General features: G+C 44.0%; 1 protein-coding gene across 1 annotated transcript in view; it reads left to right on the top strand.

The window, feature by feature from the left end:
• The window catches only part of PRICKLE1 (prickle planar cell polarity protein 1), a 66,539-nt gene that overhangs the window by 27,609 nt on the left and 16,544 nt on the right, over nt 1-22,386 (top strand). The gene's annotated exons all lie outside the window — the stretch shown is intronic.

Raw genomic sequence — 22,386 nt, 5'->3', positions numbered from 1 at the left:
ACGTGCTTTTGAAGGTTTACCAAGGTACAGGACAAGAAATGGATTTTGTTCAAAATTTACATCACTGAAGTATTAACAGGTATTAATTAGTTCTTTAATGACTTAACTAAAAAGAAATTCTCCTTGTAATACGTGAGATTTTTCTTCGTGGTCAGATGAGGCTAGCATAAATGCATACTTGTACTTCCTCCAAGCTTTGGGTTCTCAGGAAGGAGGTTGATCTTTCAAATGAAATGCTGAAACAAGGAAGCAGTTTGGCTGAACTGCTTTTCTGGTTCTTCAGAATTTAGACTTTTCAAGAGAGCAGTGGCATTTTATGTGGGACAATGCACTCTACTCCATCCCTCAACTCTCAAGAAAGCCCAAGTCAAAACATAATTTTTTTCCAGTTGTTTTGCCAACAACAAAAAGCGGATAATCCTTTGTTTATGACAATGGCACAAGAACTAATGCTTGTACAATCACCTGAGATTTCTGTTAGATAAGACCTGAAGCTTTAGTGTGAAAATTATTTGAAAATAAGGAAAAACTTTCTCGGAAGAGGGCACTATGAACACTGAGTCCACAGACTGCTTTTGTGGAGGAAGCCATGTTTTGCTTTTTACAGTAAAGAAAGTGAAACAGATGGACCAAGTGGTTTGGCAGAAGCAGAAAGTTTTATTGTTGGAAAGGATTAGAGTTTAGGAATTTCAGTTTAGTGGCTTGCACACACCCTTCTGACTATTTACTTATTAATTCTTTTTAATAAGGATGTGGTTTGAGATGCAGGATTTCTTGAGGGTGTTTTTGGAGAGGTGGGGGAGGTAGTCTTGCTTGACAATTTAACTCACATGTGCGTAATGCTGTGCACTGGAAACTTGTTTGCCTTGGTGAAGAGAAATGTGGTCACAGATATATACTTGCATTCAGGCTTTCTAGTGACTGGAAGAGTTGTGATGGAAACAAAACAGATGGTGCCACTTGCCAGAATGAGTGTGAGTCCTCACACTCTGTGAGCCTGTTTTGGGCCTGGCAGTGGTAAAGCTTTATGAAATATAAGTTCTTTGGATGTTTCTTGGTCCAAGTGCAGGAGGATTTGTTCCTCCTTCCACAGTCCATGTCTGGCTCAGGGCCCTGGAGTACGGCAGATTAGGTGGCTGGAACACCTGGGTCACCTGGCTACTAGGTTAGCACCTTAAGAAAAGCAGCCATGGCTTTACACAAACTGTAGCTATAGCTGTTTAGGCTCTAGCAAAGAATAAAATAAAAATCCCGGCAATTTAAGGCTTGTTAAGCTTGGTGGGGATTTCAAGTTGACTTACTTCAGGTCAAACTCATCTTGTACCCACACATATAATTAGGAAAGTTATCTGAAACCTGTTTGCATTAATTACTCTGGAAACAAATTTTACTGAATAAAAAATTAATTATTCCACCATAAAATATATGGAGGTACTTCTTAGAACAAACTACTTTGCATCTTTTAGCTGTCAGCTTGCTCTTCTAAATTGTGTTGTTACTTACTTGTCTCAGCCTGTCTACCATTGTATCCTTAAGTGCTCTGGAATAGTCTTGCCTATGTGTGTGTGCATACATACATAGACACTACTTGTGTGTGTATGTATCTCGTGTGTGCATATATAGCAAGACATGCAACCGAGCATGTCTTTTGCTGTAGCTCACAGTCTGTGTGCTCTGCTTCCATGTTGTTCTGGCTCAAGATCTTTCCCCCTCTGCACTTCTGAGTCCTGTCCGGAGAAGAGTAACCAAAGTGTTGAGATGACTTCAGATCACATCTTTTCAAATGAAAGAGGGAGTGTGTCTGGATCAGTGTTGCAGTGAAATTGTAAAAACCAAGATGGCCTCAGGGAGAGAAATTCTAAGCCCTATATGTGTCACTTCAAATAGTGGGACTGATGATGGAGCAGGTCCTCTTTTTGCCATGCAGACTGCCAGGGACGTTGCTACTGTCAGAAATAGTAGAGAGCTGAAGCCCCATTAGGTCTTAAGCAGAAAGAAATCTAATGCAAAACCCGGTGGTGGTGCTGGGCATCCCTAACTGCTGGGCAGAGGAGTGAGCAGGAGGTGCTAGGCTGTATGTGAAGCAGAGTATGTTCTCCATTGAGCAGTCTGTCCTCTCTAACCACAGTGTACCGTGGCTTTCTGGCTTGCCTTTCTGAAAGCTCTGCCTTTTGGGGGAAGGTGTCTGCCCCTGTGGTGTCTCCACTGCAAGGGCAGCATCTGAAAGTGCAGATGCTGTTACTGAGCGCACTGCTGCTGTCCCTCTCCCCTGCCCTGGGATCTCCTGGCACTGCTGGAGCCTGGGGAACCAGTGTCCTCTGGACCAGCACAGTGGAGTATGGGCAACAGAAGTGGGAGGACAGCGTGGTGGTGTTTTCTCTGTGCTCAAAAGGAAAGCACTTCAAGTGGGCAAAAAAAAAGAAAAAGTGGTTGTATTGCTTCAATATTAACTCTTTAATATGAAAGCAGAGGGAAAGGAAGGGAAAGCAGTCTCAGACAGCCTCCAGTGTATTGTCAAACTTTTCTTCCCAGTACTTTTCACTGCCTTTAAGTAGTTCCAGTGATTTACATGGCTTAATGGAAGTTGTCTTCTGTTGCCTTCCCTTACCTTCCCTGCTCGGCACATCAGTGCCTTGTGTTTTGGCCTAAGGCTACAGGCCTCCCTGAGAAGCTTTCTTCCCAACTTCTGAGTCCTGGCTCAGTCTGCTGCATTGGTGTTGGCTTTTTCCCAACACTGCCAGTACTGACTGTGCTGCTTATTTATCCCATTGAACATTGTTAAAATAAAGCCTCAGTACAATTTTTAGGCTATTTGGTAGATCACTGCTATTTGCATCTAAAGCTGTCATAGTCCCACTGATATTTAAAGGCTTAACTGAAAGCAGCAGTCCTTTCTGAGTTTCGTCAAGAACTGAAGTTCTATTTGAAATTTACCCTTAAACAGGTTTGCACTTTTGACATTTTTCTTTCTCCTTTGGTATCTTTTTTTCCTTTGGTGAGCATCTGTTTCCAGATGCAGACTGTCTGCATTAGCTTTCCTGTTCACCTGAATCCCTGCTCTGCTGCTGTGTATCACAGCTGCTTGTTAGGATGGGGGATGGGGAAGGAGGTTGGTTGTTAAATCTCTTCCATCCTTTAGCTGGCAGGAAGACGGTGATTCATCCTGTCAGCTTTGACTTGGAGCTTTCTAGACCCCAGATGTGTATTACCAGTGTTCCCAGATTGGCTGCATTTCCTTGGAAGCAGAAGCTGTGGGGGAATGCAATAGAGACATCCAAGTTTAGTGGCACAAGAGCTATGTAAATGTAGCTATACAGTTGCTGGCCCAAGCTGAATATCCAGCTGCACTGCCTCATGTGGGTTTATGAGCCTCGGTCTCCACTAGCTCATGAATCTCTGCTTCTGATCTGTCGCTTGGTGTAGGCACGCACTTCTTTGCAGATGCATGTGCTCAGGGGTCCGGTCTGAGACAGTTGTAACTCTTTGTATTTTACCATTTCAAGTACTGGCTCTGGAGCTATGACTGGCAAGGAGCCCAGCAGCCATATGGCAAAGGGCATGTTGCCTGATGCCTTTCTCTTCAATGGCTCAATTTGGAATCGCATCCAAGTTTGGACCCCTCCAAACTTTTGGATGGACTAGCCTGGTCTTCCACATTGAAGCACCCTCCCAGGAAACAAGTGGGCAACTGTGAACCACAGATTGCGAAGGAGGATGTAAAACTTTCTTCTCTACTACTGCCATGAAAGGAACACTCCAGCAAGACTTTTCTTAGGCAGATGTGGTTAGAAGGTGATGAGCAACATGATAAAACTCATATGGGTGGTGATGGAGTAACTTAAGATAATGACATTAATGAAGAGATCAGCTCTTCTAGATCGTTGGTAACTATCTTGGAAAAACTAATCCATCAGTTTCTGATAAACCTTTACATAGCGAATCTTGCTTTGTTTGGTTCCCAGGGATATCTTGGCTTGCACTTACACTACATACATTACACTATGAAGATAGGCATGTGGTATTTTTAGTACATACTTATTCCTCTATCACTGTCCAATGAAGAGATGTTTCAGGATAAGTTGAACATTGCAAAATCTTATTTCAGTGTTTTCTTACTTTTTCCTCAAGTAAAATTACAAAATGACATGTTGCACTGCAGTTAAAGCAGTGTTGTCAAGGAGAGCCATCTAGATATTAACTGATGAGATCTTAATGAAGCTTTTCATGATAGAGCTTTTTTGTTGGTCAGGTCCCTGCTTATGTATGCGCTGGAAGAGTGGTATTACATTGTTCTTGAGTTAGAATTACACATGCTGTCCCATAGTTTTCTGCTATAAAACTTGCCAAAATCAGTGCACAATGGCATGATGATTAAATTCCCTGTAAGTGGCTTGTTTTAAACAGATGTGTGCGATGCAGGTGGAACCTCATGGCTCTAAGCAGGTAGTACTTACTAAACTAGAGGTCTTTAACACAAGCTTTTTTCTTCCTGTAAAGCCTGGTTAGATTCCCGAGGATCATGGATCATTTTTCAGTAATTTTGGTCTAGAATGTCTTCTAAAGGGAGAAATTAGTATTTTGCATGTAATTGCTAATAGAATGAAATGGCTGGATGGACCCTGGCAACTGCTGGAGTAATAAACCCTTCCTTGAGCACAGGTTTAGAGCATCCTCTGGCAGAGTGCTGTAGTGAGTGTCTGGGGAAGTACAGCTGGTGTGGGCCAGGGTATGTGGCTTGGTATTGAAATGATTTCTATTTCAAAGTGTGTGCACCAAAACCAATGTGTTTACAGAGGCACAAAGACTTACCTGTACAGGTTGCCTCTGACACTCAAGTGTTGAGGGCTAAAGAAACTGGGCAGCTCTAGAGGAGGGACTGCTGGTGTATGTGCTGGTTGTGTAAGTATACCAGTACTCACCTGGTTGACTTAAACACAACTGCTTGCCTTCGAGCTTTGAGAGAGCCCTTTCTGTATATATTTGAAGGAAACAAGACCAGTATTTTTATTACAGGTTGCTAGCATAAACATCTACCCAATTCCTCCAATATTGTCTTATTTATTTGTCTTTTCTGAAAAGCAGGTTTTTTTCTGGAAAGATTCCTTCTCCTGGAGAGAAGGCAGGTACTAATCCTTATAGATAAAAGATCATCTAAGAGATCAGAGAACTGTGTTTTGCCGTACTTCTGTGGCTAATTGAAAGATAATACAGTAGAGGGGAGGTGGGAGGGAGAGGACAAAAGAGAGGAAGAGAAACTACGTGTGTGCAAGTCACAACCACAAGCTTCGCTACTTGGCTGCCAGGGGCATGGAAGGAGAGGGTATATAAATGTACATTAGATGGAACAAGTTTTGTCTTAGGGCCTTGTTTATAACTTGCATGTTATATCCACATCAGCCTGTCAGCAGCGGAGATGAGGGTTTTTACTTTGCCCTGGTCATTTTTATGGAAATTAGCGTGCCTTGTGTTACAGGTGCACACTGGAGAATACTTATGTTGCTGCCAACTTGTTGTTGGCCAAAGTGAGGAAACTGCAGCCTCTGCAAGGTGTCATGCGTTGGCATAAACTGCTGTTACAGCTTTGCTGCTGGGACAGGTGGACAATATGTGGGGCTCTGCTGGTCTGGCATAACTTGCTGCTGCTTGCTTGCAGTAGCTTTTCTTTGCATCCCATGCCTTTCTTAACTATGCTTGCCTAAACCGAGCATGGGAGGTCCCTTTTCCATTCTGGAGAGATCTAGAGTATGTAGAAAAAGGGTAATTCCTTCAGTGAAGATTGACTCTAATCCCTATCTGAGTTTCAGCTGCTTTCTAGATTTAAAATTTAATTTAATCATAGTCTGTTTGTACTTTCAACAGACATGTTTTAGAAGCTGGCCTTGGTTTGCGATTCACATGTTTACTCCTATGTGTAAACTGTGGCCTGTTGATCAGACAGGAAGTGTTTTGGATTGAAAAGCTTCCTGTCATGTCCTTATTCATGTGAAAATGAAGCTTATTGCTGTTGCAGTATTTTCTCGAACATCTTGTTAGCGGCGTCCCAAGGGTTACAAGCTAACCGGTTGAGGGAACTGCACTGCAGAGAAAGAGATTGCAGAGCTCTTTCCAAAGGATGCTCCTTCATCCATGCAGATGGTTGGCCTGAAAAAAAAAAAAAAAAAGCTGGGACTGTGGGACGTGGCTCCAAAGAAAGTGGGGAGAGCACTAAGTGAACAGGAATTTTAAAAGATGAATGACATGCAAACTTCTTGTTCTCAGGGCAGGAGAGTTTACGTGTGAGGAAAGACCACAGATCAAATACTGGGAAAGACTGAGGCTGGTCATCTAAGTGGTATATACATCCAGCGCTGATGCAAACTGGCAGATGTTAGACCATGTATGCACCTTAACATGTGTGATCTATATCATTTGACCCTGGGATAACTGGAGAATGACCAGTCAGTCCTTGCTGACTGTGCCCAGGCTCTTCACCTTCATTGCATATAGCCAGATAACGAACAAACCCTGTGTCCCTTTAATAATCTGAGGGAGTATTGGCTCTCCTGCCTACGCAGCCGGCTTAAAATGAATCCAGGCTGGTGTGTCAGACAAGCAGCTAATCAATAGATCTGCTTTTCCAAATGTCTACTCCTGCAAGTTCTCCTCAGTAATACTGAGTCTGTGTGTTTTCTCCTGCGGGAAGGAGAGTTGCAGATCTGTGGGATATAAGCAAGTCCTACTGGCTCTGGCTCCCTGCTACAGTGGGTCAATTGAACTTTACTGTAGAAGACTCGTTTCTCCCTTGGTCAGGTACGGGCTTCTCTATCTAGGAAAACGTGGGGACCTGCTTTGGGAGTAGAGGCATGTGATGGATTTGCTGCATTTCACACAGCTTATTTTACTACCTGCTTTGCCTAGTGAAGAGACTGACCTCTGCATGAAAAAGTCTGTTGGATAGTGATGGCATAGAGAACTTGGCAAAATCAAAGCATTTACAACATCTTTATCTTTGAAGTGCCTGTTTAATAGTGCCATTGTCATGCCAGTTGGAGGCAACACTTCTCTTTGCAATTGAAAAGCTCAGCAGAGCTAGCTGATAAGCACGGGTACCCTGCTGGGAAATTGACCCTTTGAACTGGGAAGAATCCCTCCAGATAAGCAAGTAATGGAATTTTTATCAGGTCTTGCTCTTTATTGTAGCATGCTTAGAGTTGTAGGTCTTTCTATGCAGCAAAAGTGTTTTTTTTTTTTTTCTCTGGTCTAGTAGGTGTGTGGGTAATGTAATATTCACACTTTAAAGATGCTGCTTCCAGGCCTGGAAAGAATAGCCGTGCTGTACTCTCACAGAACAGAAAGGAAGTGATGGCAATATAACTTAAATAACAAATGTATGTTAAGAGCCAAACTTGCTGAGCATCCTAACTCCCAAGGGAAAGGAGAGGTGTTCTGAGGATATTCTTATATATGTCCTATGAAGATGCTAAAGTTTTTTTCACTGTTACCTTTTTAAAAAAAAAAGTTGTCGGGAAATACATTTAACAGACTTTCGTTTTCATGTCACTATAGAAACAAATGCTCTCTTATACATTAAACCTCATAAATACATTTGTCTCTAAAAATATAACATTGATCTCAACAACGTAACATTTACAAGCACAAGGCTTCTGTGCAGGTGAGAATCTGCTTTCATTTAAAGCAGGGATCAAGCTTTTTGAGGCTTTTCTTTCTAAGCCGTGAAACTGAACCATTAGACTTCTCAAATCTCAGTACCAAAGAAGCAAAGAAAAGGAAACTAAAATTTAGATTTGACCTGCTTTTGAGCCTTGTTGTGTCCATGTCTTGGCCTATTGATATTTCTAGCGTGACCATCTCAGGAAACCAGTGTGGGTCCTGTGGAAAGGCTGCTGTTGGCTGTGGGAGTGTTTGAGTCTGCTTCCCATGTTCTGGGCCAGGACGTTGCCTATTCAGCCCATGCAGTCTGTGTGGCGAAGCAGCCATCTCTGGCAGGATACACATCCTATACAGATGGTTTGAGTTGTGAAGTTTGAGACAATAACAGTAGAAGATATGGCTCTATTAAATATATCCATCCGAACAGATCTGTCTTGTGGACAACTTATGGAACAAAAGCAGACTGTAATGAAGGGTATTGCAAAGCAGTGTGGGAAGCTGCTGCCATTGCAGTGAGGGACGGGGCACATTGCTCTGAGTACAAATTAATCAAGTTCAGGCTGACATTCCTTCATGTCAGGTTTCCCTTTTGGTCTCCCTAAGATACTGCTGCAGTGGAAAATCTTTCTCTCAGAGTACTTTTGTCCCACCTAATTGGTCTTTAAAATATGCTTTATTCCTTGCAAACAATATAGCACTGCTGTGCTATGCTAATGAATTCGTAATTTAAAGAAGAGGGGCAGGGGCTGACATATGGCAAATACATGCTTTAGTTTTGGTAAGCACATGATTTTGAAGATAAACAAAGCTGTTCCCTTATCCTCAGCATGTACTTGTTTTGTTTTGCTGATAATGAGAAAAAATTAACACTGTTAAACATGATTGAAAACAGCAGTATCCTCTGAAATTAATGTCTGTGTGAATTACATTGAAAGTCTTTTTGCTTCTTTGCTTTTACTCTAAACTAGAGTTCATTTCTAAGTGCAAGATGCATTTAAAAAATCGTTGTAACTCCAGAAGGGAGTTCCAAATCTCTCTAATTTTGTTTTCTTTTCAGTCTTGTAACACTGGTCTTTCTGTATTTGCTTCTTAGATGTGTATAGCTAAAAGCTCTTTGTATTAAAATTGGATTCTATCAAGTTTCCAAATGATGGAGTAGTTCCTAGAAGTTTTTCGTAACATAAATGTTTTGCACTGACATTTGTAATGACTTCCAGCACTTGTTGGAGCAAACCATAGTTCCAAAGTTTTGTTTTATAAGGAAACCTGTAGAAGCCTAAAAATTGAGGGAAGGCAGCAGTTACTCTGCTATTCCACATTTTAAATGTGTTTATTAAAGTCAGTAGAAGACTTCTCAGCAGCCCAAGACTACGTCTGTCTGGGCAGTGTTTCATTTTGTGGCAACTGGTCCCCTGCCTCTGAGACCAGGTGCCAGACTGCCCAACTCCATGTTGCATAGCCCCTTGCCTGCAGTCGCCGTGCGTCCTGCGCCCCACCACATGCGTGCCCTTTGCAGAGACATTGGTCTTTGGTGGATTGAGCTGAGGGGGTGCGTTGCAGGCATTGGAGTACCGCGTGAAAGTGTGGGCTGAGTGGTTCAAAGCCTCCTTGAGCTAGCACTGGAGGACTGTGGAGGGAGGGTGGAGAAACCCCCCAACTTTTCTGGCCCACCCGGAAGGAACAGTCTGTGGACTTTCCTACATCCTATGCACTGTGTCCAGCAGTGCTAGTTACTCAAAAACATGCCATGGAGCGAGCATACCACCAGTGAAATGGTGTAGGTGGCTACAGGGTAGTGCTTAAGCTTATGCCCTGGCCCTGTTTAGTTTACTAACACAGGGATGGCTGGAGTGTCCTTCCCGTTGAAGGAGGGTTGTGATACTCTTAAGTGGCTCCTGGCTGTAGTGGCTGGCAGGCTGGGGCTCATGGCTCATGGTTCGCTGGTCCTCCCAACCTGTGCTCCAGCGTGGGTGCTTTCCAGTGGCCCCTGGGCTGGGGGCTGAAGGCTCTCAGCACTGTTCTCTAGCAAAAGTGCTCGGTGTGACTCGCATGCTACAGCTGTATACCCAGCCTGCTTTTGAAGGGTTCCTTTCTGATGACTGCCCATCTCCAAGGGGACAGCAGGCCAGGAGTCCCCAGAACACCATTTTGCTCCTGCAAAATAGATATGCATTTAGATTATTATGTATAGACAGTATGTGAGAAGTTAATCTAGGGAGTAAAAAGAAGTACCAGGATGAGGAGGTGCTATGATGGGTAACCCTTTCTGAGGCTGAGCTGAGATCAGTCATCTGTCCGGAAAAAAAATGGTTGGGCACCACTGCCTTACAATACTGTTGCAGGGGTAGCATTGTCTCTTAACTTTTTCATGAAACTTTCTAGCAGAGAGTCTCACTGAGGTCATGAGGAGGGAGGGTGAAGCCATCAAAAGCAGGAACCTAGTTTGTAAAGATCTCTGGCATAACCCAAGTCTGTTCTCAGTTCAAAAGATCCCTTTTAATACAAAGCCCAGCTCCTGAAGTGGCTTCTCTCCACCAACTCTGAAAAATATCTTTGTGCATTTGAATTGTGGGAGGAGAAAAAGAAGAAAGCATGCAATGTGGCAACCTTTGGTGATTTTTTTTTCTCATTTGTCTTAGAGAGGTGATGTTAGCTGTTTCCATGGACTGAGCCATAGATGTAAAATTTTTTGACCCTTTGTTGATGCTATGATGTTCTCCTGCAAAGTGTATTTCTGTATTGTGAACAGCGCAGAAGCAGCAGCGGGTTGTTTTATGCTTCTTCATCGTTCTTCTAATTAATGACATGTAACTTCTTCTAACACCTCTCATAGGAGGGTTCTAGCTCTGCTTTTTGAAACAGATGTACAACTATGACGGTAATTAGATCTACTTCAGTGACTGAACTTAGCCCGTTCTCCCCAGAGGGATTCTCCTGATTTGCTTACACCAGTGCCTAGGAGCAAGAGAGTGCAGTGCAGAGCAAAACGTGTTATTTAGCTGGGAAAGTGGATTCTGCTGCTACATTGGTCTTCTAGACAAAAGAGGTGCATGCTGAAACCTTTACTAATCAAGTTCCAGTCATTCAGAGCAAACTAAGCTAATTGTCAGTACTTTGTGGATGCTGTTTTGTGGATGAGTTGAGACAGCAATTCTTTCAGCATTCTTGTGTTGTTACCCCTTATTAGATACGTTTTCTTGTAAAATAACTGTAGAATTTCTCCATAAATCTGAATGGTGTGATGTTAATTTCGCCACTGCTGTGAGAAGTTTTTCTTTGCCTTCATGTAATAGTGTCAAATCAGTGAAATGTTGATAATAGAATGATGTTCTATTTTACAGTATTGTCAAAGTAGAGTTCAAATAAGTAATGAATCTTTGCAAGACAAGGTGGTGTCAACCCATCTTTCAGATGAAGAAAGCGGACAAAGAATGTAAAAGTTCTGCTGGAGATCTGTTAGCAGTCACTAGAAGGTGGTATTAAACCTTGGATCTCAATTTGAGGATTTGAGTTGGTATTTTCCGCTCTGTTTTCATAGCTGCCATGTCTGTCTTTAAATGTTCTATATAGGTATAATGATACAGAAGCTTTGTTCTGTCTCATAGGTCAGAATTGCAAGGGTAACATACAATTGTCTTGTTGGAAAATGTGACTAGATTTGATTATTTGGCAGCAGGTACACTTGCTACTGAGTAGCCAAGAAAATGTACAGCTCTGCCTCAGTCAGATAGTCAGCATTGTCCCCAAAAAAATGAATGCCCACTCTTTCAGGGATTCAGTCTTTCCCAAGACAGACCGTGTGCTTAATTATTGCCTTGCTGTTCAGAGCAGAGATTGGCTTTCTAAATGATGGGATTTGCTTTGGGTTCTCATTAAATGTTGTATGCTGTACTGTGACACACAATATGCCCTGCAGTGTGTCATGTGCTATGATGCTAATCAGCAGTCAATACCAAAGGAGAGCAGCTGCTCTGCAGTCAGCATGTCTGAACAGTCCTGCACCCAGCAGGGTATCACTTAATTCACACTAATGGATAAAGAACTGGTCTCATAACACTTCTGTAAATGAGGCTAATGATCAGAGAAAAAATGCAAACTAGTTTTCATTTATTCATAGAGATAGGTGTAATTAGAAGTAATAGCTGGATCCAAAAACTTGCTCTCTAGCATTTGTTTGTTGATAGTACAAAATGTGAATGGCTTGTTCTACTGTTTGTCTCGTGTGAAGTTAATAACTTCACACAGAAGTTGAAGTATGTATGCTCTTAAATCCTCATTGAGAGAGTTACAAGGCTTAATGGGGAAAAGCTACAGATAATTGCATCTCCTGAACTTACTTCCCTTAGTTGACTTTCACTGTGTGGTGATGGACCTCTATAGAAAAATCCACTGCTAGGAAGATCAGTGTGTTGATTAGTTTTTTGATCTTTTTACATTAGCTCTATTGTCTTCTGTAGATTACAGAAGTCAAGAGGAGGCAACCTGCCCTGTTGCAGTTGTGGCAGCTGAGTAACAAGCTTGTAATTAGGTATGAAGGTCTTATTTTAGCATCTAAGCTGTAGTGTACTAGCCACCCTCTTCCTCCTGGCATTCTTCCTTGTTAATGAAGTCTGTTGTTCTTCTCACAGGTGTGTCATCCCAGTGGCACAGGTGATGCCACTTGATCATTCATGTCTTGAAGAATCAATCAGTTATGGTGACTTAGTTGAATGATGTGAAGCAGCTGATCTAGCTGCAGTTTTAAGTCGTCGTCCTTGTCTACTTGGGTATTTTAGGCAGTGACAAGTGCATGCTTCTGACGCTATACTACCAGCTGGTTTTGGCTACGTAGATGTCTCCAGGAGCAATCTTCCCGGTGTGATGCATAGTGAAAAAGTAAATCCAGCCTTAAACTCATTTACAAGAGGCAGCTGAGTAACACTTGAGGCTCTGTGGTCCCATCACAGAGCCAGTCTGGATTGATACGGGCATTCCTTATTTTCTGTAGTTCATTGTGGTGCAAACTAGCTACATAAAATTCTGCGAGAGCTGGTTTCACTCCCACTGAGCTGGCACCTCTCTGGACCTTTGTATAGTAACTAAGTCTTGCCAAATTTTAGGTACTATCTGATCAGCACGCCAGGAATTGGTTGAGGAAGAACTTTCTAATCCAACTGCATAATAGCACCAAGTTGGTTGAGAAGGCGGTGGTGGTGCTCAAAACAAGGTCAGGATTCTCCATTCTGTAACTGAAGTCTTTGTAATGAGACTATACCTAATGTAGCCAGATTGTCTCTTTAAACCTTTTATCTTTCTTTTTTGTTCTTTTTAATTAATGTGTGCATTAATAATCTGTTAAGCTCCTCTTTCTGTGAATGAAGTTTACACCAGTCTGGAGGTGTGTGGGGGATATCCGCTGATGAAAGCGAAACATCCAAATTTTAAAAAGTGATTCTTGCCCAAAACCCCACCCTGCTCTTTGTTGGAAAAAGTGTTTCTTGCTGTAAAACTTGCCTGGTGCAAGGTTCGGAGTACCTTCAGAAGACTAGAGTTCTTGTTATGATGTGGAAATAAAGTCCAGGCCAGCTGTCAATTGATTGCATTTACGAAAACAATGTAATTATCACTGACTCATTACTTCTGCATATCAGGGAAGGAGAATTAGGAATGACTACCACTGAAAAGAAAGTAGATGATGAGGAGGGAGGGGTGTGCATGTATCACAAAAATCCCAAGATTACATCAAACTGGAGAGCCATGTGTATGTGGCTGTTGTGAAACACTTATTCTCATCTTTCCTCTGCTTACTAATTTTCTGAGAGTTAGTCTTGTCTCAGCAATAATTATTGCAGACAAGAAAGCAAGTCAGGAAGATACGCAAGTTTAAAGGTACTAAATTGTCAAAAACTTGAAACTAACGCTAAACATATATGAATATTCTTGGGACTTTATAGACTCTGTATGTGATAATTGCCATTTCTCAGACCTGTAAAAATGCCACGTCTTGACAAATCACCTGTCAGACATATCTGAAGTCATATCAAGCAGCTCTGATATTCCGGGCTTTACTTAAGAAAACCTGATTTGTCAAAGTTTAGGGTTTTGCCTTGAGTTCATGTTGTTATCTCAAATACTTGCTTTCAAAGCCTGTTTAAAAGAAACTGAGGCGTTATGTAGTGGAAAGGTGGGATGTTTTTCTGCTGTCTCACCTTGAAAGTGATTGGACTTTTCCTTAGAAACTGCAGAATTGCAGAAATTGGTCTTGAACTATCATTGTGAAAGTGGCTTGACACTTGAGTATATTTCCTCAACCTCTGATGTGGGAACTTGTAGCAATGGTGAAATGCTTTATAGCAGCTGAACATAAATATATTCTTTAAAATGGGGGTGGAGGTTGTTCTAGAAAGATGCTTTGTCTATGGCTATACGTTGCATTAGCAGTTCTTCTATTGAATTCTGGTACTTTTTCAAAGCTAGGCATTATTACTTCAAGGCTACACATGTGAAGGAATCCATCCTTCTGAGCAAGCTGGTAAGAAGACCTGGGACATGCTGGCAAATCCAGGTGGGTGTAGGTTAAAGCTTGGAGGCTGCCAGCTGAGTATCAGGTGTCAGGTATTGTCAAGCAGTTGCTGTTTCAGCAGCTGACAGTACCATAAGGAGTTAAAGATAAATGGATGCTTGTACAAAGGTCACTGGTGTCAAGGGTACCAGCTGAGTGTTCTTAAAACAATCTTCATTTGTGCTGTGTGCCTCATAGGTAAGGGATTTCATTACTATGAATAATCTATAATCTTTTACTCTGAAAATAAATTATATATTCTTAAGAGTCTGCAAACATTTCTGTAAATACAGTTAAGGAAATACATATGTAATGGAGGCTCCAGACTTGTCTATAGTAATGTCATGTTGGTGATGAGGTGGAGCTTGATATTTAAGGGACTTCAGCTGAATTTTCCCTGTTGTAGTTACAATTAAGTATCTTGCCAGTTGATGTGGAAACGGTAATGACTGGTACCTAAGAAACAATTAACTGGATTTCTATTTGAATATTTGTTTAAAGGAGGCCTGCACTATTATCCTACTGAAAACCAGGCATAACTCGCATCTCTAACAGATATTGCCTGCCCACTTGGCTTTGAACTTCAAGTGCAGTGGAGATGAAGAGAAAGAAAGGAGCACTTACGTGTCTCAAACTACCCAATCCCAAGCATCTAGCTCTGTGGTGAAGAGACTACTCGGAGGAGAAAATTGACTCTTTCAAATGCCTTTGGACTATGACTCTACTGGGTCTGGGTTTTTTTATGATCTAGCACTTCTTGCCTGATCTTTCTCCTCAGTTCATACCTCCGCGTCCATAATCCCAAGGGCATTTGGCAGGCAACCAAGAGAAGTGTCAGTGAAGCCATCTTCCCTGGCTGCCTTTTGATGTGGTTTTGATGTATCAGCGTAGCTATAATAGCTACTGACTGACCAGGAGTGGGACCATCCCTCTGGGCTTTCCTCCTATTCCCTCCCTAATACTGACAATTGTGCTACACTCATCCTGCAATAAACCAGTTCTGGGAGCTAAACCAGCAGTGAAAAACTAATCATAATTGGTGGGGGTGGGGTGTGGGGGGGTGGAGAAAGAAGCAAAAGAAAGTTTGTAACCTTCCAAACAGGATTCCTCACACTAAGTGGAAAGCCTGTTTGGGTTTTCCAAAAAACATGCTGAATCATAATCCTCCTAAGAAAAGAGACAGCAAGCTTGAACCTTGCATGTTTACCCCACATCTTACTTGGTCGTACACAGTTAGATTAATGTTAGTAAGGTGAAGTTTGTACTAAGGGCAAAACCCCCTTAAACACTGACTTTTATTTGCCCAGGCATGTAAACGGGGGCTGGTTAAAGTAATGGGTTACTTTATAGGACTTCCATTCAGAAATGAGACACTGGGAATTTTTTTTAGCAAGATGCCAGTTTATCGAGATTTGTAATACAAGCAAGCAAGATATGTGAGTGAAGCGGAAACTTTCATGGCTGTCATAGAAGGAACTTCAGTTAGGAGGAGGACTTTTCTCTTATTCCTGTCTCTTTTTTTTTTTTTTTTTTTTTTTTTTTTTTTTCCAGGACAAGATAGAATAAGAAGGGGAAGGAGATTTGAGTATAATTTCTGTTTTAAGGCTGCCACATGGAAACTCATTGTAAAACTACACATTAGTGTTTGGACTCAGGGTGTCATTTGAATGCTGCCTAGCCCATGACAAGCCTTCTTAAGCATAAAGAAAACCAAACCTTGTAAAAATCAAAAGATCTACAGTAACAGTAGTGGCAGAGAGCATGAGCTGGCTGGATAGAAGAGCAATGAACCTCTGTTGAGGTAGAAGCCTGCCCAGCTTTGAGACAGAGTTTTTTGTTTGCTGAGCAAGGAGAGAGAGGACTGTTCCCAGGCTTACCTGGCTGGGATAATCACTTAGCCCATTGATCTTTCTATGCAAAAGACTGAAACGCTTATCTTTTTTTGGTGATGCCTTTTGGTAGAGTTTCATAGCCTTCAGTCTTGACAGCTCATCAATCTGGTAGTCCCTCTCTCTTGCAACTGCTGTACTAAAGAAAGCTAATAAAGGTGTAATGCATCTCATTATCCACCTGACATTTTTTACATCCTCCTTGCGTCACTGGTGGCCTTGAGGATGGCCTGTGAGATTAATTTGGTAAAATAAACTAATAGTTAATCTAAGCATTGTTCTCTCGCCTGTATTTCTAGTGTGCTGAGATATGGCTTCTGGAAAATGGCAGCATAACACTATGCTGGGTACCTGTTCAGTGACTGCAACATTTCTCTCCCCGTGCAGATTTTAAGCCAGAGGTTACCACAAACCTTTGCAAATCTCATCTTTGGCTTAAAACGGAGAGTTTTTTTCTCTGGATATGATGCTGCAGCAGCAGTAATAATCCCCTATGTCAAACTTTGCCTTTGCTTGAACTCAGTCACCTGGGATTTTTCCCGAGTTGAAAAGCATCACCAGTGGCAGGGCAGACTTAGTGTAACTGGAGCATTACTCATGCAATAAAACTCACAAAGGGTTTGAAATTTGTTTTTAAATATTAGCTTAAGCATTAGCTTAAATATTAGTTTCTTTACATGGATGTCCCGCTCCTGGGGTGTGTATCCCTTTGTGTGTATATATGTGTTGACCATGGTAGAAGAGCCACAAAGTTTGCAGTTTCCTTTTTTAATCTAAATCAATTTCCAAACCAATTTATCTAATTGCAAGGAGTTCTTTGGAGGCAAGGCCTGAGAACAGAGCTCGAAACAGGTAAAGGTGACATTGTTCATCGTCGGCACAGGCTTTGGCACAATACTTGGCTGAAAAGTCCCTCAATAAGCAAACAGCGCATTAGCACTGGTTCTGCAACACCTTCTCCATTGCATAATGGTGTTTGCGCTGGGGTGTTATTAAAAACCCAGGCAGCGATTCTGTCCTGCGTCAGCCTCTGCTGCCAGCAAAGCGTTGCAGGCACATGTTGTTGCAGCGCACTTTGTTGTGCCTTATGCAGCCTGGGAAACGGGGTGCTAATTAACGGAGGGTGTCAGTGTGGGTAGGAAAGCCCTGCTCGCACCCGTCAGCTGGTGGTTGTGGCAGTATTGTGGGCACCCGGGCGGTTACCTCTGCCCCGTGTGACTGTGGGCTTCGTGGAGACAATTATGATAAAAATCAAGATCGCTGTCTTCAGAAAAGCCTGTGGGGTTAAGAGTTTCCAGATACAGTAACAGACCTGTTGGTTCAGGAGCAAGTCCTAGCCCGATCTAACAAGGAAGGGCATTTTAATGAAACTTTAATTCTTTGCTGCTGAAGCAAAGTAGGATCATGGTTTTAAAAGGTCTGTTTTTCTTCAACTCTGAGAGCATTAAGAAAAGGAAATAAAATAAACCTCTCTTAGGCATGCATTCCCAACATGCCGTAGCTGACGCCGGCCAGGCCTCAGGCCAGCAGTAGCTGGTGTAAGTCTCTGTAGTAAGCTGTTCAGGTGCTGTTTCCCTCCTTGATGCCTCGGCAGCTTCCTGTGCCATTGTTCAGTGGGTGAAAATAAAAAATGAGCATTTATTGTTTTTATTATTCTTTATTTGTCTAGTGCTACTTGACAGTCTCAAATGTTAATACTTCCATTGGATGTTGTCATTTTCTAAAGTTGTTTGGGGCATTGTCCCCATTCTGTTGGCACTGAGGGGATGCAGAAGGCAGACTGTTAGGATCACATGGAATGCAGCAAAGAGGAGAGTGGAAACCAAGCACCGTAACTCAGTCACAAACTTGTGCTGGGCAAAGTCATCTTATCCTTATTTAACTTGTTGCTTTTCATATGCACACTTCCTTCTAATCCCTGTATCTTTCCCCCTCTGTTGCATATAATCTCATCTTCTACTGGCATGTCTCCTACAGAGCTGGTTTTCTCTGCATTTTTAAATGTTATTTAAAAATTGGCAAAGATTCATACTGTGGAGACATCAGAATCACAAGGTGCTGCCTCCATGCCCTTTATTTGCAGCATCAAAAAAGAAAGTACAGGAAGACACCAGTCAGCAGTAACAGCACGGGTCGGCCTCTGCTCCCAGCAGCACGTGGTGATCCGCTGTTGGTGCCAGCCTCCCTGGTTCGGGTGGGCAGGAGGAAGTGGTGTGGAACAGGGAGGGCACGAGGAGGTTTCACCTAGGTGCAAAGTGGCACAAAGAGGGGTGGCCTTGCACTGGTGGCCCATTAAGGTGCTTCAAGGCTTCTTCAGCTTTGCTTCAAAAGCATCCAGGTGTCGGGTGACTCCTAGTGATCATATAGGATGGCAAAATTCTGTAAATTGTTCACACCTATGATGGCATACTTCCCCAGTCATGTTCTTAAGCTGGGAGACCTAGGTCCAGGTTTGACTGGATGTTTAGGTATCCAGAGATGCAGGTGGATGTCCACAGGGGTTTCTGAACACACCAAGGCGAACAGAGTTAAATTTCACTTATATTTGAGCATCATATGAAAGCGTCTTTGAGGTCAGGCTGTTCATGCACTGGCTGAGGAAGACCCTCTTGCACTTGTGTTTGGCAAGGCCCATGACTCCCAGTTTTCCCAGAACAGAGAGGGAGCAAGGCTGACAGCTGAGCCTGCAGCTCCATGACAGTTCATCCCGGTTTTAACTGGTGCTAACACTGGTAGGTCTAGGGAACTGAACCAGCATTTTGTCACTGGGTTGGGTTTTCCAGTAGGTCAGCTCAGAGGTGGTGGAACCACTTCCCTTACTCTGGCCTCTTTGCTCCTTTGGGGCATAGACCTGGGGCCACTGAAGGTGGAAAAGACTTCGGTGCTGGAAACACACCCTAGAGCTCCCTGGGCTGTAGCCTGCAGGCAGGACCATACGTGGCTGAGTTGCTGTCCCTTAAATTCCTGAAGGGCATGCCTGCCGGCATTCAGTCAGGCGCTGGCTTTGGTTTGTGTATAATCCCCAGGGGAGCAGTTGCAGTTCCTGCTCTGTGGACTCCTCCTGTGCTGTCAGAAACATGCAAAACCTTTCTTGGTTTGTCTCGTTTCAAAACACAAAACCCAGTTTATTTTGAAGATTTTTCTCATTGACTTCTCTGAAAGAATTATTACAGATTTTTTTCTTTCTTGTTCTAGCTTCCATTCGCCTTACTACATACTTTCACCTTTCGTAGCTGACTCACAACTTTGTATTTTAAATGAACAGGTGAGATGATGCTTAATTAAAACTCTTGGAGTGGAGGTGGTGATCATTAAAGGGTGATGATGTAGAGGGCGATCTTCTGTTTATCCACAGAACTAATCAGGCTTGAGAGGTGGGTGTTATGCCACTGTCCTACCCTGAGAAGGCACCTCTGAAGCACAAGAGGTTAATTTGTTTTCTGCTCCTTGGTCTCTCTTCTGTGACTGCCAACAAAAGTAGCAATTACTAGTGTTATCTCAGGGGGTGTTCCCTGATGTGGATAATTGCAAACTGGGAAACCACACTGATACCCTTAGTGAATTTCTTACAGGCCAGAGAACACCCCCTGGCCTGGTCAGTAGTACAAGTAAGTTGTTACCTAGACTAAATCTGTGCTAATACCTTAGGGCAAAAGGTTCCATATCCATTACAGGTCCCTTGAAGCATCGGGTTGTTTGAAAAATCAGCTCTATCCAGTACAGTCAAGAATGTGGAACATGCCTTAAAGGGCAAGTCGGTTTGTGCCTGTCTTTTTTTAGCTTTCTTTTTTTTTTAGGCAACTTCTGTAGCATAATTTATGCTTCACAGAACAAGTATGTTGTCATATTTGTTGTGTAAAAATAAAAAAAATATCATAGCAACACATTTGTTCTTGTGGAAGCAGCTTGCATCAAAAGAGATAGTTAAGGAATGACTTTCACAATTTGCACATGCCTAAGGGGAGTTATGATATCTGGTTCTTTAGCCTAACATTCAAGGGTACCATACTATCCAGCATTTGAGTGCTGAAACACAGCAATCTGTGATTTAAAAAAAAAAAAGTTTTCAAATAATTGACTACTTGAAACAATTTAACGAGAGCTATAGTGGCTTTAACAGGAGTTGTAGTAGAGTTTTCATTGCTGGTACTTCTAAAATCAAAATCAAATGGTTTGTTCATGCAGACAGTGATTTTAGAAAAATCCTACGACCACGTGATTTCATGCTAGATGATCACAAGAGTTGATTTTGGCCTGATAATCTCTAAGTGTATTGCTCAGAACAATATACTAGTTTCTGTGCTCAAGCCAGAAAAGTCCAGGAAAAAAAGAGCAGTGCAGCCAACTATCTTTGTGCCCCCTCAAACTCTTCAGCGCCCAGGGAAGTGTTAGCGAGATCAGGGATAATTTGACTGCCCAGTAAAGTAAGTGAACATCTCTTCTTTGGCTGCAGTAGGCTCTTGGTCAGGAGACTTCGCAAATGGATCTATGGCCATTGAGTTGGTTGTGCTGAAGTCCCTAAATGAGATTCTCCTTTTTGCAGGGTGCTGTGCAGGCACTGTGAGCCCTCATTGCGCGGAACAACTAAGCAGAGGTCAGGCACCCCTAGAAAAGGAGTAGACAATATATGCAAATTGTTGGTATTTAATTCAGTTGTGTAGTGGGGAAGAATAAACATTATTCCTGACATTTCCATGTTTGATTAATGGTGAATGGAGTTGGCAGATGTTCAGCTGGCCACCAGATGGGGTCTGCTCAGTCCAATAAATGGAATAGAAACAGTCTGGGTCTTGTAAAGCCAGCACTTACAAAAGCTCTGACAAAATCTCTGGTTCAGCCAAGTGATACACCAGCTTTGGCCTCAAAACAATTTAGCAGCTTAAGAATGGAGGTAGTACAACCAGCAAAACTGCTTATGGAAGTGAAATGGGGTGTGGAAGGATGGGAGCTGGTTAATTTGCTGGAGTTTCAGCAGGTTTTCCTCTGCTGCAGGAGCCCGGTGGGACCGCGGCTGGGATGGCGTGGGGCCGGGTCGGTGCGGGAGTTCGTTCGTCCTCCTGCGGTCACAGGTGCGGGTGTAAGGCCTCTGCGCATCCCCGCCACAGCGGGTCTGTCCCGGGGTCGGCTGTTTTTAACGTCGTGAACCCAGGACAGGCTTTGCGACTTGTGATCAGGTAGCCCGGTGCTGGCCTTGATCCATCAGCCTCCCTTTCTGTGTGGCTGCGCCCGGCGGTGGGTCGTCGGCACAGGGGGTGTGTGTGTGTGTTGGGGGGCTCTTCCCGGCCCCCTGGAAACCTGCCTGTGCCCGGCCGAGCTGCGGGGACAGGGGGCACACACGGCGGTGCTGCTCCCCGCTTCTGCCCGCGGCAGCCGCCGCGCCTTTACCCGTCGGGGCCGGCTCCCCCGAGCACCCTGCGGGCAAAGCGTGCAGAGTGAGGAGAGAGGAATTGAAATTCATGCAGATTCGGTTCCTGGGGGAAGCGGTAAGTGTCTGCCAAGTGCCCCGGCGCGCCCGGGCGGATAAGCCGCCCTCGGCGGGGGTCTGGGTGGCCGCTGCCCCTCGCTGCGGGTGGGGGGGCGGGGGGTGCCACTTTGACCCCGCGAGCAGCGCGAATAAATTCGCTTTGATAATGACTTCCCAAGGGAGACAAAGAGCGGGAGGGAAGGGGAAAGAGGAAACCTGAGCGCGGCGTTCACGGTTGCAGCCGCGGTGCCGCGGGGGCTGCCCGCCCCGCCAGCCTTTGAAGACGAGCCGCCGCCTCCCGGCGCTTTCCGTGCCCCGCCGCGGGGGCCGGGGGTGGCAGCGAGGCGGCAGTGCCCGGCCGGGGGCGGTCGGAGCATGCCCCGGTAGCCCGGGTGTTGCCGTTCTGTGCGTAAGCCGGGGCGCGGGCGCTTCTTTCTCACTTGAGACGTGCCGGCCGAGGCAGCGATGGGCAGCTGCTCGCCGTGGTCCTCAGCCCCGGGTTGCGTTATTTTTATTTACACACAGCGATGTAAATAGGCCAAGTGTTTTCCCGTCCTTACCCGCGTCCTTAATTTCTCCGTGCTCGGGTCAGCCCGGAGCACGGCGGAGGGTGGGGCGGGGAATCTGTTTCGGGCGTCGAGGCGAACAAAAGCGCTGTCGCTAACCCGCGTGTCCGTCGTGTCCCCGGCGCAGAAATTTATTGCTTCTGCAAACGCTTGGTCCCCCGGGTGGGCAGGCGGTGGGGCCGGCGACCCTTCCTGCCCCGGGGTCGGTGGCAGGAGCGCCCCCCCCCCTCCTCCGCCTCCGCCGTCGTGGGCAGCGCTTCGAAGGGAAGGTCGGTG

This window comes from Falco naumanni, chromosome 5, assembly GCF_017639655.2.
Source record: "Falco naumanni isolate bFalNau1 chromosome 5, bFalNau1.pat, whole genome shotgun sequence".
Taxonomy (NCBI): Eukaryota; Metazoa; Chordata; class Aves; order Falconiformes; family Falconidae; genus Falco; species Falco naumanni.
This window is presented reverse-complemented; position numbering and strand designations above follow the sequence as displayed.